The following is an 8,132-nucleotide window of genomic DNA, read 5'->3' on the forward strand; positions in this document are numbered from 1 at the left end:
CCTGGATCCTTAGGGGCTTTCCACACTTTCCTCTCCTCTCTCTTCCACCCTATCCCGCGTCTTCTCATCCTCCCCGTGACCTCAGAGAACACGCTGACCTAAAGCAGAGGCTCATGTGTTTCCCTGCTCAACACCATCCAATGGTCCTCACGTTACTCAGACCCTTACAATGGCTCCCAATACCTCGCATGACTCACAACCCATTTCTCTCAGCACTCGTCTCCCTCCCACCGTCTCTGCCTCACAGAGGCCTCCTTGCTTTTCCTCACACACACCATGCAGGCTCCTGACTTACGGGCTTTACGCAGTTGTGTGTGGTTAATTCCTTCATCTCCTTTACATCTTTGCTTAGAAAACTTGTACACAAATGTTCACAGCAGCACTGTTCACAACTGCTGAAAAGTGGAAGCAACCCAAGTGTCCATCAACAGGGGAGTGGATAAAGAAGATGTGATGAGTCCACAGAGTGGAATACCATGAGGCATAGAGGGGCCTGGGGTACCAACACGTGCTACGACGTGGATGCACCTTGAGAACATTGTTACCTGAAAGAACCCAGTCACAAAGGTCCAGATGTTGTGCCATTTCATTTATATGAAATGTTCAGAATAGATCTACGGAGAGAGAAAGTAGATTGGTTGCCTATAGTTGGAGGGAGGGAGGAATGGGTACAGAGTGGGTACAGCCAGGGGGCACAGCTAGTGGGTACAGAGTTTCAATCTGGGTGATTCTAAAGCTGATTGAGGTAGTGGTTGTGCAAATCTGTGAATATACTGAAAACCATTTAGTTGTACATTTTAAATGGGAGTGTAATAGGGAAGAAACTTTGTACTCTAGTACAAGTTAATCACTACAGGGATGTTGCCTATAAGCTTAAATTATGCATAATGGCTCATCTCTGGGAACCCTGCCTCCCAGGTAATGAGCATTAAGTTAAAATACCTTTGTTTAGCTCACAGGGAAACATCCTGACCAGGCTCACCTGTGAATGGCTGCAGGAAGGAAGAAATTAACACATCCCCTCCAAGTCTGGCCAGAACCAGGACTTTCCCCTTTCCCCTTTTAGTATAAAAGAAGCCTGAATTCTAACTTGGGGAAGATGGTTCTTTGGGACACTAGTCCACCAGCTTCTCAGTCTGCTGGCTTTCCAAATAAGCTGCTATTCTGAGGACCCAACAGCTCGTCTCTCGATTTATTGGCCTGTTGTGTGGCAAGCAGTGTGAACTTGGGCTGGGTAACCCTGGGACATTTAGCTCAACAAGAGATGCCTACAAAGGCTCAGCTTCACCCTCCAAGGGCACAAAGGCTGTGTGAATGCACCACAGCACCTGCTGGAGGTGTCTCAGAGGTGGTGACACCAACCCGGTGCTGCCCAGGGTCCCTAGAGCACTGCCTCCTCATCAGAGGATGTGTTTCCACCGATGGCCCTGTGAGGGGGGTTGTGTCAGAGCTGAGCCCATGCCCACGTGGGCAGGGGTAAGGACACCTCCCCAGCTTGGTGTGGGGTGTCTCTCTCTGAAGAGAGAGCTCAGGAACCCCCGGGCTTGAAGCAGAGAGGGGTGGGGGGACACGACCCTATGTCTCCCCTGCCCCCACATTCAATGCTCAATCCTAGTGAAGATCATTCTAGATTTGTTTAAAGCAAAATTATCTATTTTTTAAATGACAGAATTCTTTCATTTATATTTTATGTAGTTTTAGCTTTAACTTTCAAGAACTTTAAACTTTGGTTTGCTTTAATCAAAGAAAGTGCTGCCTGGTGATGAACAAAGGTATGCTTTTCTGTGCAGCAAAATGAGCTCTTTCAGTTGTACTTGGGACCAGAGAATCTGAAGGGCAGGGTGGGCACCTTAGGGCTGGCATCAGCCCTCATCTTCCGCCCTGCCCTTTGCCCTACTGTTGCTTGCACTCTCCTTACCTGCCTGGAATATTGCTAGGGGTTCCTATCTCGTGGAATGGCTCTCAGATCTCTCTCCCTCTTCAATTTCTTCAGCCAGGTTCAATTCCCCCAAACACACTCAAGTTATTTCCCTATTAACGGTCCTTCATGGCTTATCACACAGTGTTGCAGACACTCATCCGGCTCCAAGCCATCTCCTCAGCCTAACAATCAGCTACCACCCTACCTGGGCCTTGTGCCTCAGTCAGGCTGCACTTCTGTTCCCACACTTCATGTTTCCTCTCCTTAAGCCAATCCTTTCCACCTGGAGTGGCTTCCCTGTGGCCTCCTCTTCATAGCACCTCCTCCAGGAAGCCCTCCAGGGCCTCTCAGTTGAAGTCATCTTATGATATTTGTGCCTCCCTCGTGGTGCTGTGCACCTTCTGCCCAGCTGGAGTCGTTCTCATCCATGATTTCTCCACAAGGCTGTGTGGTTCTCAAGGCCAGGACTTTTTTCATCCTTCTTTGTAATTCAATACTTGGCACACAGCAGGCCCTCAACAAGAGCATTTAAAGTGGTCTGACTCTGATCCCACTTCTGATCACCAACTAAAGATTCTAGCCACCAATTTTCAACGTGTGTGTTGGTGGGGGGAGGGGGGTGTCCCCACACATCCAAGCAAGTCTCCCACACCAGCTGGGCATGCTACGGTCGAATTCAATTCTGACACCGTCTACCCAGCGATAGCGTCAGATTCCACAGGTGAAGGGCTCAGTCCTATAAGACTGTCCCCCCCCTCTCACCACACACAAACTTCAGACGCCACTTCACAAGTCCAGGTTGTCACCCGTGTTTCTGACTGACTGGCTATAGATTGCAGGTTTCAATGACCCCCTCTTTGGGTTCAATTAATTTGCTAGAGCAGCTCACAGAACTCGGAGAAGATTTTACTCACTATATATCCTGTTTGTTATAAAAGGATACAACTCAGGAACAGTCAGACGGAAGCGATGCATAGCGCAGGGTATGGGGGCGGGTACAGAACTTCCATGCCCTCCAAGCTGGACAGTTTCCCTGCACCTCCATGTGTTCACTAAGCGGGGAGCTCCCCAAACCCCATCCTTTTGGGTTTCTTTGGAGGCTTCATCACATAGGCATGATTGATGAAATCATTGGCCAAGGTCAACAGATTCAGCCTCCAGCCCCTCTCCCTTCCCCCGAGGTCAGGGGGCTAGGACTGAAAGTGATTAGTCCTGGCAACCAGTGCCATCCACAGGTGTGGGCTCAAAGTCACCCCATATCTCTCTCTTCACAGGAAATTCCAAGGGTTTTAGGAGCTTTGTGCCAGAAATGGGGATGAACAACAAATATACATTTCTTATAAATCACAGCAGCATATTAAATAAATGGATGTTGGGTTTGTTGTCTGATCTCTGTCCCGCTCCCACCCCGCCTGGCAGGTAGGGGCACTGGGGCTCTATTTACTTACTTTGCTGTGACCCACAGCTGCCAGGGGCTCAAGGGAGAGTGACTGCTTTGTTATCATCAAGGACGCTGCTGGCCGGCATTAATGCCAGGGCGGTCTCACTGCGGGCAGCTGCCTGCCCCCTCCAGGAAGCGACACAGGTGTGAACGGGCTCCCCTCGACATCTGAGGAAGCAGCCTTAGGAGCTGCAGCCCTATGTCACCATCATCATAACCCTGTCCTGAACCGCAGCTCTCTGCCCAGCCTGGAGGGAACAAGACCCTCCCTCCCTGCTCCCCAGGCTTTGGAGAAGGTCAGGGAGACATGCTAGCTCCACTTCTCTAAATTTTCAGGGGGTTCAGGGAGTCCCTCAGAAATCAGTCTACAGATCAAGCTAAGGTCAGGTGGCAGGAGTCCACGTTTCAGCACCTGCCCGGGGAAGTCTGGCTGCTTCCTCAGGTGTGAGAGTTGCTGGAAGACCGCATTTCCTCTCCAAACTCCAAAGGTAGGGATCAGGCTGTCCAAGGAGGAGCTGAGATCTGGGGCCTGATTAGCTTCTCCTAAAGCCTTGGGGCTGGGAATGGGCTCTATATCCTCCACCCCCTTGTCTCCCCTCCACTTAAGTCACATGAGATCAAATAAGTGCTTTCTGTAATGCTTAACAGACAGTAGGTGCTCAGGAAATGGTACTTCCTTTTTTCTTTTTGATTCATGCCCATTTTCTGCTACAATAAAAATTTTGATGGACTGTGTAAGTAACAGAAGACCCAACTAACAGGGCTTAAATGATATATCATTCTCACATAACAAGGAGTGTGGAAGTTCACAGTTCTTGGATTATTTTGGTAATTCAACAATGTAATCAACATCCCAGGTTTGTTTTTTCTTATCTCTCAGCTATCCTTGACACGTGGCTTTTCATTCTCTTGCTGTGACCTTATAGTCACAAGAGGGCTGCCACAGCCCTTGCTATCATGTCTATTTTCAAGGCAGAAAGAGGAAAGGGTGGAACCAGCCATGTTTTTTGGTTGTTTAATCAGAAAAGCAAAAGTTTTTGCAGCAACCCCCCCGCAGAGTTTCTCTTATGTGTCTGTATTAGTTTCATAACACTGCTGTAATCAATTACCACAAATTTAGTGGCTTAAAACAACATATATTTATTTATCTTCCAGTTCTGGAGACCAGAAGTTTGAAATGGGTTTCACTGGGCTAAAATCAAGGTGTCAGCAGGACTGCATTCCTTCTGCAGGCTCTAAGGGAGAATCTACTTCCTTGACTTTTCCAGCTTCTAAAAGCTGCCCACACTCCTTGGCTCATGGCCCCCTTCCATCTCCAAATCCAGCAATGCCTGGCTGAGCCTTTCTCATGCTGCATCACACTGACACTGACTCTTCTGCTTCCTCCTTCCATGTTAAAGGACACTTCTGGTTATACTGGGCCCACCTGGATAATCCAGGATATTCTCCCTATGTAAAGGTCTGCTGATTAGCAAACTTAATTCCCTCTACAACCTTAAGTCCTCTTTACTGTGCAACATAGTCTCAGTTTCCAAGGATTAGGATGAGGACATCTTTCTGAGGTCATTATTCTGCCTACCATAGCGTCCTTGGCCAAACCAGATCCCATGGCTACCACCAATTGCAAGCGAGATTGGTAAATCAATTAGCCTGTGAAAGGGAGTAGGAGATCACGACTGGCTTTGACTAATCACGTTTCGTCATCTGAATCTGGTGTCTTTATTAAATCAAATCAGGGCTGCATTTGCAAGGAAAAGGGGTGAAGGAATGGATATTGGATTGGCTGCCAACTGCCTGCCACAGCATGCAGCAGCTGACTTTGGGCAGATTTCCCTGTCACATGTCAAGTTTGCATTTTGTAATGCGATGGGATGTGAATGTTCCCAGGCTGTACACAAACCCCCTGTGCATTCCAGTGGACTCTAGTTCTGCCTGTGAATTTTCACTCCCTCCCCTGCTCCTGGCTCCAGCCCTCCAAAGAAAGAACCTGCCCACACAAAATGATTTTCTTGGGCAAAGAAAACTATTCTGTAATGGGCAAAGAGGAGTGAATTAGATGGGAGAAGCAAGGTAGACTTTATTGAGACAGTGTGTCAATATACCTCATAAAAGTCTGATAGAAGGAAGGGGAAAGAGAATAGAATTAGGAAGGTAGTTAGGAGTTTTCCCAAGGTCTCTGAAGAGAGAGCACAGGAGCTGGGGACTACAGTCCTTGTCACTGGGTTAGAAAAATGTAAGTAAAGTCATGAGGATTTTGGAATGACTTTGCTGGCACAGTTGATTGTGACTCCACTCTGGAACTCAACCAAATGATAGATTCAACAGTAATTATTACAAGTAACTCCCCCACTCCACTCCTCCCCCTGGTGCTAACTTGCTAGTCAGTGGTGCTAGTCAGTGCCTGGCAAATCGTTAACACTTGTTTCAGAGTCTCAAACAGGTGAACAGATCTAAAATAGGTATTTGTACAAGAGGATATCTGAGTGCCCTTCCAGCTTGGATAACTGACAAGCCTGTCATCACGTGTGGGGTCCACGTCAAGCTCCTTTCTGTACCCCCGGGTGTCTAGGGTGTCACTTATACTCTAAAAGATGGGCTCAGAACACAAAGAAGATGTAATTTGGAACTCTACCACTCATAGGGTCTCTTGACTTCTCTTAGCTTGAGTTTCCTTAAATGCAAATGGCCTTACTAATGCCCACATCAGGGTGTTGATATGAGGATTAAAGATAACATGTGCAAGGCCTATGGCCCATAGTAGGCACTTAAGGAATTTCCACTCCTAAAATAAAGGAATTGAAGATGAAACGTGATGATCTGCGATCAAAGGGAAAACGCGGTTGTTCTTTGGGTGGTGACAACAACAAAAAATTATCAAAAGCAAACATCTTGAAATTTTTAGTTTTGGGTCTCAGAAGTATTCAATTTTTTTCTGCTCTATCCTTTCCACACTCAAGCTGACTGGTCATCCCCGCATCTGATAACTAACACGTTTACAGAACAGCACACCTATTCATTGGAAAGGGGAGTACTAGCTTGCTTGTCCCCTTTCAAAACACTGCATAAGATTCTCCCATTCTCTATGACCAGGGTCCTCTGTAAATATGACAAAAGACTCAGGCACTGTTTTTGTGTTTGCAAATTTGTGAGCCTCTTCATTTTGACCAAGATCCCCGATTTGTTCAATATGGTAGCCACTAGACACAGAAATCCAAGTAAGTAAAAATTATGTGAAATAAAAAATTCAGTTTCTCAGTCACACTGGTCACATGTCAGGAGCTCCATAGCTACAGGGGGCTGGTGGCTGTCACATTGAACAGAGCAGATTATAGAACATTTCCATCACCACAGTTCTACTGGATGGCACTCTCCCAGACTGATTCACCTAGCTTTTAATAAAAATAAACTTAAAAAACCCAGTCTGGGACTTCCCTGGTGGTCTAGTGGTAAAAAACATCCACCTTCCAATGCAGGGGAGGCGGATTCACTACCTCGTTGGGGAACTAAGATACCACGTGCTGCAGTGCAACTAAGCCAGCGCGCCACAACTACTGAGCTCGCGCACCTCAGCTAGCGAGCCCATGTGCCGCAAACCACAGAGCCCACGCGCCCTGGACCCCACGCGCCACAACTAGAGAGAAGCCCGCACGCCGCAACAAAGAGCCCGCGCACCACAAGGAAGATCCCTTGTGCTGCAACTAAGACCCAACACAGCCGAAAAAGTAAAAAAATTAAAAAGAAAAGAAAACAAAAAACCCCGCCTGACAGTTGAAGTATTAGTCCTGATAAAAGGGCCATCTGGCGAGGACCGTTTTCCCAGGAACGCACTGCACGAGAGCAGAGTCCGCCTGGTGACCTGCGGGTAGGAGAAGTTGTGTAAAGCCCGTGTCCCTGGGCTCACAAGGGCCCCAACTGGGAATGCCTTTCAGGCCACGCTATGTGCCAGCAGCTTCGTGACTGGTAGCTTAACTAGTCACGAGTTCAGATCCAGGCTGCAGATGAAGTTGGGTGAAAAGGCCCCCTCGGTACTTTCCACGGAGCAGTTAAGGGCTGCTGGCTTTCCTCACACTCTTCCCCGGCCACAGATGAATAGACAGCCATGTCCTTGACACCTTTCCTGCCTGTCAAAATCTCCCCCATTCTTCTCCATGGTCTCAAATGCCACCACCTCCAGGACCTCCCTGACTCTCTGTGAAGCCCCACTTAGCTCTTTCTTTGTAAATCTCCAAGAGTACTTATGCATCGTGCCTTGAACCCGAGGTAGTCTGTCGGCCTCCTCTTCTCCTCTATTGGAGAGCAAACTCCTTGGAGTGAAAGGCCCCATGTTTGTCACCCAGCCCAGCACGGGGTGCCATGTCTTAACATGGCAGACATTAATTAGCAGGACTTGATCTTTGTAAACCCCGGAGGGTCCACCCTGAAGAGTTTTGTGGGATGGCTCTGACCTATACACTTGTCACCGGGAGACCCTAATGGTGGCCTCTGTGCTTGCCACTGACTTCAGCTTCATTCAACCACCAGCCAGGGCCCCTGCTTCGGGAGGGGCTGGAGTGTCACTACAAGCTCAGACCCCACCTCGGCCCCTTACTCACTGGGTGACATCAGGAAAGTTATCTCACCTCTCTGGGCCTCATTTTCTGTAAAATGGGGATATAAATACAGATCTTCCTCTACTTAAATGATGGGGTTACAACGAATAAGCCCATTGTAACTTGAAAATACTAAAATACTAAACATGATAGCTTAGCCCAGCCTACCTTAAACATGCTC

The sequence above is a fragment of the Mesoplodon densirostris genome, chromosome 4 (assembly GCF_025265405.1).
Source record: "Mesoplodon densirostris isolate mMesDen1 chromosome 4, mMesDen1 primary haplotype, whole genome shotgun sequence".
Taxonomy (NCBI): Eukaryota; Metazoa; Chordata; class Mammalia; order Artiodactyla; family Ziphiidae; genus Mesoplodon; species Mesoplodon densirostris.